The sequence below is a fragment of the Oncorhynchus keta genome, chromosome 12 (genome assembly GCF_023373465.1).
Source record: "Oncorhynchus keta strain PuntledgeMale-10-30-2019 chromosome 12, Oket_V2, whole genome shotgun sequence".
In the NCBI taxonomy this organism is placed as follows: Eukaryota; Metazoa; Chordata; class Actinopteri; order Salmoniformes; family Salmonidae; genus Oncorhynchus; species Oncorhynchus keta.
In genome coordinates this window covers 35,849,755-35,857,254 of record NC_068432.1, presented here as the reverse complement: position 1 = coordinate 35,857,254, position 7,500 = coordinate 35,849,755, and the positions used below count along the sequence as shown (strand labels likewise).

Sequence of the window (7,500 nt, the reverse complement as noted above, 5' to 3'; positions counted from 1 at the left end):
TCTCAGTGGGGGAAACCAAACTGACCAAGGGGGGTCGTCTCTACATATGGCCTTCTCCTGAAGCACTGAAGCCTAAAACGACAAACCTGCAGCCACTCTGCAGTGCCCAAACCCAGACACCTGTGATTAGCAGAACACAAAGAGCTCGCAGAGCCACTGGAAGCAGCAGGTCCAAACGTCTTGTTCATTTATTCCCCCCCTTATTTCATGAATCATTGATTTGCCAGGCTCAATGTGAGCTGATCTGAAGTGACGTTGTTTTGGTGTAGGGGACCGGCTGAGTGCTGGGGAGGGCTATTGGGGTTAAGTGTCTGCTTCTCAGGGGGGTTGGCCCCGGGATGGAGGGATGGAAGGAGAGGTGGAGAGGAGGATATAGAGATTGTCCCAAGGAAAAAGTCCACAGCTAGGAGACAGCCCTTATGAGTTTAGTCTCCATGTTACACTCGTGCAGTGTCACACACACACACACACACACACACACACACACACACACACACACACACACACACACACACACACACACACACACACACACACACACACACACACACACACACACACACACACACACACACACACACACACACACACACACAGGTGTAGCGTCTCAGAGAGAAGTATATTAACCTAGACTGTTCTCATGTTTCTGTCATCAAAGATATCCTGATCTGACTGAGAGAGAGGTTGGGATCTCACACTGGCACATGAAACCTTAGACAACTTGTGTATTTTTATTAGTTTGAAAGAGCATGTTTTGATTTCTGTGCTACTGTAGATCTCTAGGGGTTACACTATGTCAGCTTGTTGAAACTATAGCAAGATGTTGTGTTTTGATTTTTCAGGCAGGCACACACACACACACACACACACACACACACACACACACACACACACACACACACACACACACACACACACACACACACACACACACACACACACACACACACACACACACACACACACACACACACACACACACACACACACACACACACACACACACACACACACACACACACACACACACACACACACACACACACACACACACACACACACACGCACACACACACACTCACATTGAGGTTTGTTGCTTTGACCTTGTGGCTGTGTGCTCAGAACAGCACCAAGCCCAGCTGAACAGACCATAATAACCATATCAAAACTACAATTAACAAAATAACATTGTTCTCTTCCACGCTTCATTAACAATAGCAAAATCCATAATAGTATTTGTATTTATGGCAGTTTAATTTAATAAAGTGGAATGGGACTAATGCCCTCATTAACATAATTCTACTTAACATTAATCTTGGTCATTAAAGAAGTGTGATCAATCCCCAGACATCCAAGTGGGGAAAAGAGGGGAAGATGAATAGAGAGAAGAGAGGAGAAGAGGGGCACTTAAAGCAATATTGAGTCTGGTTCACTTCAGAGTGTAGCTTCTCCATGCCCAATAGGGAATAGAGCCGTCTAGAGCAGATAGTAGATAGCTGAAATCAAAACTTGAGGCGTTTTAGATTCCCAGTCTCCCTGTCTCAGTACCTCAGTATTGACAGCGTGTCTGCTAGCTGATAGAGGGATAGAGCCCAGTGCTGCACATGCAAATAACTCATTAGGAGGAGTGTGAGGATGGGAGAATAGGAGCAGGCCTGGGCTGTGATTGACAGGGACAGCAAGGGTGCAGGGGATGGATCGGCATGCTCGTATGCACTCGTTCTCACACTCCTCTGTTTCATCTCTCTCTCTCTCTCTCTCTCTCTCTCTCTCTCTCTCTCTCTCTCTCTCTCTCTCTCTCTCTCCCTCTCTCTCTCTCCTCATTCTCTTGCTCCACTTTCATCAGCCACCAGAGGCTTGGAGACTGAGATGTGGGGTACAGTGGTTACTAACAATAAGTCTTCTCTCTCTCTTTCTCTCTAATGTATTTCCCTTCCGTCTCACTTTCAACTGTCCTTTTTCCCTCTCCTTTTCTCATCCCTCCCTCTACCTCAACACATCTCACCTCTTTACCTTATTCTCTCTCTTCCTCTTCACCGTTCCCTCTACCTCAACACATCTCACCTCTTTACCTTATTCTCTCTCTTCCTCTTCACCGTTCCCTCTACCTCAACACATCTCACCTCTTTACCTTATTCTCTCTCTTCCTCTTCACCGTTCCCTCTACCTCAACACATCTCACCTCTTTACCTTATTCTCTCTCTTCCTCTTCACCGTTCCCTCTACCTCAACACATCTCACCTCTTTACCTTATTCTCTCTCTTCCTCTTCACCGTTCCTCTCTCAACATCTCAACACATCTCACCTCACCTCTTTACCTTATTCTCTCTCTTCCTCTTCACCGTTCCCTCTACCTCAACACATCTCACCTCTTTACCTAATTCTCTCTCTTCCTCTTCACCGTTCCTCTACCTCAACACATCTCACCTCTTTACCTAATTCTCTCTCTTCCTCTTCACCGTTTCTACCTCTACCTCAACACATCTCACCTCTTTACCTTATTCTCTCTCTTCCTCTTCACCGTTCCCTCTACCTCAACACATCTCACCTCTTTACCTTATTCTCTCTCTTCCTCTTCACCGTTCCCTCTACCTCAACACATCTCACCTCTTTATTCTCTCTTCCTCTTATTCATCTCTCTTCCTCTTCACTCTCTTCTCTTCACACGTTCCCTCACCTCAACACATCTCACCTCTTTACCTTATTTCTCTCTCTTCCTCTTCACATCGTTCTCCTCTTACCTCAACACATCTCACCTCTTTACCTTATTCTCTCTCTTCCTCTTCACCGTTCCCTCTACCTCAACACATCTCACCTCTTTACCTTATTCTCTCTCTTCTCTTCGTTCCCTCTACCTCTTCACCTCGTTCTCTCTCACCGTTCCCTCCTCAACACATCTCTTTACCTTATTCTCTCTCTCTTCACCCTCTACCTCAACACATCTCACCTCTTTACCTTATTCTCCTCTTCCTCTTCACCGTTCCCTCTACCTCAACACATCTCACCTCTTTACCTTATTCTCTCTCTTCCTCTTCACTGTTCCTCTTCAACACATCTCACCTCTTTACCTTATTCTCTCTCTTCCTCTTCACCGTTCCCTCTACCTCAACACATCTCACCTCTTTACCTTATTCTCTCTCTTCTCTTCACCGTTCCCTCTACCTCAACACATCTCACCTCTTTACCTTATTCTCTCTCTTCCTCTTCACCGTTCCCTCTACCTCAACACATCTCACCTCTTTACCTAATTCTCTCTCTTCCTCTTCACCGTTCCCTCTACCTCAACATCTCACCTCTCTTATTCTCTCTCTTCCTCTTCACCTTACCTCAACACATCTCTCTTTACCTTATTCTCTCTCTTCCTCTTCACCGTTCCTCTACCTCAACACATCTCACCTCTTTACCTTATTCTCTCTCTTCCTCTTCACCTCTACCTCAACACATCTCACCTCTTTACCTTATTCTCTCTCTTCCTCTTCACCGTTCCCTCTACCTCAACACATCTCACCTCTTTACCTTATTCTCTCTCTTCCTCTTCACCGTTCCTCTACCTCAACACATCTCACCTCTTTACCTTATTCTCTCTCTTCCTCTTCACCGTTCCCTCTACCTCACTGCCACATCTCACCTCTTTACCTTATTCTCTCTCTTCCTCTTCGTTCCCTCTACCTCAACACATCTCACCTCTTTACCTTATTCTCTCTCTTCCTCTTCACCGTTCCCTCTACCTCAACACATCTCACCTCTTTACCTTATTCTCTCTCTTCCTCTTCACCGTTCCCTCTACCTCAACACATCTCACCTCTTTACCTTATTCTCTCTCTTCCTCTTCACCGTTCCCTCTACCTCAACACATCTCACCTCTTTACCTTATTCTCTCTCTTCCTCTTCACCGTTCCCTCTACCTCAACACATCTCACCTCTTTACCTTATTCTCTCTCTTCCTCTTCACCGTTCCCTCTACCTCAACACATCTCACCTCTTTACCTTATTCTCTCTCTTCCTCTTCACCGTTCCCTCTACCTCAACACATCTCACCTCTTTACCTTATTCTCTCTCTTCCTCTTCACCGTTCCTCTACCTCAACACATCTCACCTCTTTACCTTATTCTCTCTCTTCCTCTTCACCGTTCCTCTACCTCAACACATCTCACCTCTTTACCTTATTCTCTCTCTTCCTCTTCACCGTTCCCTCTACCTCAACACATCTCTCTCTTATTTCCTCTTCCTCTTCACCGTTCCTCTACCTCAACACATCTCACCTCTTTACCTTATTCTCTCTCTTCTCTTCACCGTTCCCTCTACCTCAACACATCTCACCTCTTTACCTTATTCTCTCTCTTCCTCTTCACCGTTCCCTCTACCTCAACACATCTCACCTCTTTACCTTATTCTCTCTCTTCCTCTTCACCGTTCCCTCTACCTCAACACATCTCACCTCTTTACCTTATTCTCTCTCTTCCTCTTCACCGTTCCCTCTACCTCAACACATCTCACCTCTTTACCTAATTCTCTCTCTTCCTCTTCACCGTTCCCTCTACCTCAACACATCTCACCTCTTTACCTTATTCTCTCTCTTCCTCTTCACCGTTCCCTCTACCTCAACACATCTCACCTCTTTACCTTATTCTCTCTCTTCCTCTTCACCGTTCCCTCTACCTCAACACATCTCACCTCTTTACCTTATTCTCTCTCTTCCTCTTCACCGTTCCCTCTACCTCAACACATCTCACCTCTTTACTTATTTCTCTCTTCCTCTTCACCGTTCCCTCTCTCAACACATCTCTCTTTACCTTATTCTCTCTCTTCCTCTTCACCGTTCCTCTACCTCAACACATCTCACCTCTTTACCTTATTCTCTCTCTTCCTCTTCACCGTTCCCTCTACCTCAACACATCTCACCTCTTTACCTTATTCTCTCTCTTCCTCTTCACCGTTCCCTCTACCTCAACACATCTCACCTCTTTACCTTATTCTCTCTCTTCCTCTTCACCGTTCCCTCTACCTCAACACATCTCACCTCTTTACCTTATTCTCTCTCTTCCTCTTCACCGTTCCCTCTACCTCAACACATCTCACCTCTTTACCTTATTCTCTCTCTTCCTCTTCACCGTTCCTCTACCTCAACACATCTCACCTCTTTACCTTATTCTCTCTCTTCCTCTTCACCGTTCCTCTACCTCAACACATCTCACCTCTTTACCTTATTCTCTCTCTTCCTCTTCACCGTTCCTCTACCTCAACACATCTCACCTCTTTACCTTATTCTCTCTCTTCCTCTTCACCGTTCCTCTACCTCAACACATCTCACCTCTTTACCTTATTCTCTCTCTTCCTCTTCACCGTTCCCTCTACCTCAACACATCTCACCTCTTTATCTTATTCTCTCTCTTCCTCTTCACCGTTCCCTCTACCTCAACACATCTCACCTCTTTACCTAATTCTCTCTCTTCCTCTTCACCGTTCCCTCTACCTCAACACATCTCACCTCTTTACCTTATTCTCTCTCTTCTCTTCACCGTTCCCTCTACCTCAACACATCTCACCTCTTTACCTTATTCTCTCTCTTCCTATTCACCGTTCCCTCTACCTCAACACATCTCACCTCTTGACCTTATTCTCTCTCTTCCTCTTCACTGTTCCCTCTACCTCAACACATCTCACCTCTTTACCTAATTCTCTCTCTTCCTCTTCACCGTTCCCTCTACCTCAACACATCTCACCTCTTTACCTTATTCTCTCTCTTCCTCTTCACCGTTCCTCTACCTCAACACATCTCACCTCTTTACCTAATTCTCTCTCTTCCTCTTCACTGTTCCCTCTACCTCATCTCACCTCTTTACCTTATTCTCTCTCTTCCTCTTCACCGTTCCCTCTACCTCAACACATCTCACCTCTTTACCTAATTCTCTCTCTTCCTCTTCACCGTTCCCTCTACCTCAACACATCTCACCTCTTTACCTTATTCTCTCTCTTCCTCTTCACTGTTCCCTCTACCTCAACACATCTCACCTCTTGACCTTATTCTCTCTCTTCCTCTTCACCGTTCCCTCTACCTCAACACATCTCACCTCTTTACCTAATTCTCTCTCTTCCTCTTCACTGTTCCCTCTACCTCAACACATCTCACCTCTTTACCTTATTCTCTCTCTTCCTCTTCACCGTTCCCTCTACCTCAACACATCTCACCTCTTTACCTTATTCTCTCTCTTCCTCTTCACCGTTCCCTCTACCTCAACACATCTCACCTCTTTATCTTATTCTCTCTCTTCCTCTTCACCGTTCCCTCTACCTCAACACATCTCACCTCTTTACCTTATTCTCTCTCTTCCTCTTCACCGTTCCCTCTACCTCAACACATCTCACCTCTTTATCTTATTCTCTCTCTTCCTCTTCACCGTTCCCTCTCTCTTTGCCATCCATTCCTGCACTCCTTCTGTCTCCACCAAACAGTGTCCTCACCAGCTCAGTATTACATTGAAGCCATTGTATGCCTGTTTAAGCTTGATATTATATCATATGTGGGCATTGTCCTGGGATTGGAGATACAGTATGTTAGCTGCGTTGTGTAGGACCAATGTACCCAGGGAGGGCTGGATACAGTAGAAGTATTGATGAGCGTGCACTACACTCTTGGAAAAAAAGGTCCTATCTAGAACCTAAAAGGGTTCTTCAGCTGTCCCCATAAGATAACCCTTTGAATAACCCGTTTTGGTTATAGATAGAACCCTTTTTGGGTTCCATGTAGAAACCTTTCCACAGAGGGTTCTACATGGAACACAAAAGGGTTCTCCTATGGGGAACAATTTCTTCTGTAAAAGTAGAAGTGTCCATGAGTTATAGCACATCACTTCAAGAGACCTGAGAAATAATGTGGTCTGCTGTAAGTTAGAGCTGATAGGTGAGTAATAGAGCGCTTTAGATGAAGAGGCTAGCTGCAGAGCTGATAAGAGTATTTATTGAGGTGAGTGATAGAGCGCTTTAGATGAAGAGGCTAGCTGCAGAGCTGATAAGAGTATTTATTGAGGTGAGTGATAGAGCGCTTTAGATGAAGAGGCTAGCTGCAGAGCTGATAAGAGTATATATTGAGGTGAGTGATAGAGCGCTTTAGATGAAGAGGCTAGCTGCAGAGCTGATAAGAGTATATATTGAGGTGAGTGATAGAGCGCTTTAGATGAAGAGGCTAGCTGCAGAGCTGATAAGAGTATATATTGAGGTGAGTGATAGAGCGCTTTAGATGAAGAGACTAGCTGCAGAGCTGATAAGAGTATTTATTGAGGTGAGTGATAGAGCGCTTTAGATGAAGAGGCTAGCTGCAGAGCTGATAAGAGTATTTATTGAGGTGAGTGATAGAGTGCTTTAGATGAAGAGGCTAGCTGCAGAGCTGATAAGAGTATATATTGAGGTGAGTGATAGAGCGCTTTAGATGAAGAGACTAGCTGCAGAGCTGATAAGAGTATTTATTGAGGTGAGTGATAGAGCGCTTTAGATGAAGAGGCT

The 7,500-nt window shown here is 45.2% G+C and overlaps 1 protein-coding gene and 1 long non-coding RNA gene across 7 annotated transcripts in view; both read left to right on the top strand.

Annotated features, from left to right (window-relative positions):
- LOC118372846 (netrin receptor UNC5C-like) overlaps window positions 1–7,500 on the top strand; it is a 343,833-nt gene that overhangs the window by 73,479 nt on the left and 262,854 nt on the right. The gene's annotated exons all lie outside the window — the stretch shown is intronic.
- Window positions 7,480–7,500, top strand: part of LOC127906346 (uncharacterized) — a 1,601-nt gene continuing 1,580 nt past the window's right edge. For all 3 annotated transcript variants that reach the window (XR_008060950.1, XR_008060948.1, XR_008060949.1), the window contains exon 1: window positions 7,480–7,500. This exon is cut by the window's right edge and continues 94 nt beyond it. This is a non-coding gene — a long non-coding RNA (uncharacterized LOC127906346).